General features: G+C 40.0%; 1 protein-coding gene and 1 long non-coding RNA gene across 40 annotated transcripts in view; one reads left to right on the forward strand and one right to left on the reverse strand.

Moving 5' to 3' along the window:
- Nucleotides 1-2,500, forward strand: part of LOC101749423 — a 42,428-nt gene that overhangs the window by 38,481 nt on the left and 1,447 nt on the right. The window contains exon 10 of the long non-coding RNA XR_005860663.2: nt 976-2,500. This exon is cut by the window's right edge and continues 1,447 nt beyond it. This is a non-coding gene — a long non-coding RNA (uncharacterized LOC101749423). The remainder of the gene's footprint in view (nt 1-975) is intronic.
- Nucleotides 1-2,500, reverse strand: part of EBF3 (EBF transcription factor 3) — a 120,188-nt gene that overhangs the window by 29,655 nt on the left and 88,033 nt on the right. The gene's annotated exons all lie outside the window — the stretch shown is intronic.

Here is a 2,500-nt window from a genome sequence, read left to right on the forward strand (position 1 = left end):
ATAATCATTTTTATGTTCGCATCTAGCAAATGCATCGCAGACCTGGGAATGGTTCCATGCATTCAACATTCAGGGCTTTTCTGCGTCTGCTTTGGACATGTTTGCAATCGAATGCCAATACCTTGCACAGCAACTGGGTACAGGCTACTGCAAATGAGATGTTGTCTCCTGGCAATTTGTGGTCATTTCTTTAAATGAGCAGAAGTAGTTATCAAAAGAACAGCGCGCCACAAAACTATTGGGGTGAAAGCAGGCAGCGTGAGCAGTGCCAAGTGAAGTACAGCCATGTTAGGCTGCACGGCGCTCCTCGGAATGGTTTTAATGTATACCAGGTCCGACTGTATTTATTTGTTAGGAAATCATTATGCAAAACAAACACTTAGAGGAAACAGTAGTGCAGCGGCACAGATACATTGTAAATACAGCACTACCCTTCAGCTGAAAGTAAACCAACGGAATCTGCAGGGCTTAAAATATGTGTATAAAAGTGCAATTTTATCTGTGGCGTAATTTCATTTAGAAGCATACAAATCACAATTTGCCATAATCAAATAACACTGCAGCGCTTATATTCTAATTAAAAAATAATCTCTGATATTTAATTTAGAAACCTGGAGGACTTTACCAGCAGAATTATGGCTACAACCTGAACAAACCACACGACTGAGCCAGAGAGGGAATTTTTGAAGTAACACTCCTAAAATTTATTATTAAACGAGCAGACGATACACTATTAGATATATATTAAAACAAGTATTGTACCCAGTTATTAATTTCCACTATTCACTTTTAAATGCAGCAAATACCTCATTAATTTAATTTTAGGTGCCCACCAGTTTATATTGCATTTTACAGTCTAGAAGGCAATTTACTATTAACTGGCAATTACATACAGAATGATTGTTAATTCTGCTCCTAAGTGCTAGCTGCTTGAAAATTGTTATCTCTCTCTAATTTTTGACCTTCTTACAACAGGGGTGAGGTACGCTGGGAATACAAAGGACTAGTAGAGAAGAGCTGGACATGTCATTTGTGACTCATTCTTTTAATTCACCGTGCTAATCAACTGAACTGCCACAATCTCCCAAGGTAATTGTATCTTTATAATAGTTGAAAGCAGTGGGCAAAAAGGCATGGATAGATGGGGAAAGGCCTTCCCTTTGCCTGCTGAGAAACAGTGCGATACTCTTTCTGCAAGAGACTAATGGGGCCTTTTTAGAAAAACCTGGAACTTTCATATCTCTGCACCCTGATCATTTAATGTCTCAACTTCTGTACTTACAAAGGCTTTGTACACCACACTACACTCTTGTTTCATTATTCTGCAGCCTTGTTGCCCTATGGTCTACCTCCTGCCGGGAAGGTTAAATGTTAGAGTGCCAAGCCAGACTGCAAGCATGGTGGGACACTGATGGGAAACAGATGCCCTGGGGATTCGGCCCCTCCCTCGTATAGGACTACATAATTTTCATTTTCTGAAATACAGTGAGGCTTGGCTTAGTTCTCAATGGCAGCTGTAATTTCCAAAGCCTATCTCATTCACCCTATCACTTCAGGATAAAGCAAATCAGGCAGAAGTTTCGCAGGCAGACAGGCTCTGCCTTTGTCTTGGTGCTTTCTGAGCGTTGGGATATAGGCGGTTGTCTCCCTCAAAAGGTGTTTTAAATATGTTCTCCCGTCAAAGCATTAGCAATGTAACTTTATTACATCTTAATGAGAGGAGAAATCCCTGATATTCTCATGGTTCTTTGGAACATCTTTACCCAGCAATAAAAGAGAAGGGTGATCCCAGGAAAGACAAAACAAATGGCTTTTCCTTACAGTTTTCCTCACTTATTTTCATTTACACATTACCAAGAGGTGTAATATAGCAAAACCTGCTAAATTTGCAGAATCTGCACTGAAGACATCAGTTAAAGGCATTACTACAAAACAATTCAAAATTCAAAGACTGTGCACTGAGAGCCAGATTGTCATCTGGTTCAAATCTGCGGCTTTCCTTGTGTGCAATGGAATGACACCAGCTCACAACAGCTACAAAACCTGGAACTTACTCCAAGGCTCTTAATTCATTCACTTCATATTTTGCTGACCGTGTACCTTAGCTCAAGAGCCACGCTTCTCATGATATCCCGCTGTAGCTTTGTCCAATCTGCATTTACAACAGCATTTTTAAGACTCTATAATCTTGACCACATGCAGTTATCACTTTCCAGCAAAATGAATTAAATGATGTCAATTTGAAATACATTATTAGCACCAAAAGAACCACCGCCACTGCTTCCACGTTTGGTAACTGGTACACAGGTGAGGATATGAGGTTTGGTTTTGCTCAGGTTGTAATTTCTTTTGGAATAGATGGGAAACACAAATGTCCACAGCTGTTTGGACTGCGCCATTCTGAGATGCTACCTCCACTTACAAGTTCAGCAAGGGAACTTGGATGGAAAAACATATCTTTGATGTGTTAACTGTTAAGTTCTAACTTAAAACTACCCAG

Source organism: Gallus gallus, chromosome 6, assembly GCF_016699485.2.
Source record: "Gallus gallus isolate bGalGal1 chromosome 6, bGalGal1.mat.broiler.GRCg7b, whole genome shotgun sequence".
Lineage (NCBI taxonomy): Eukaryota > Metazoa > Chordata > Aves > Galliformes > Phasianidae > Gallus > Gallus gallus.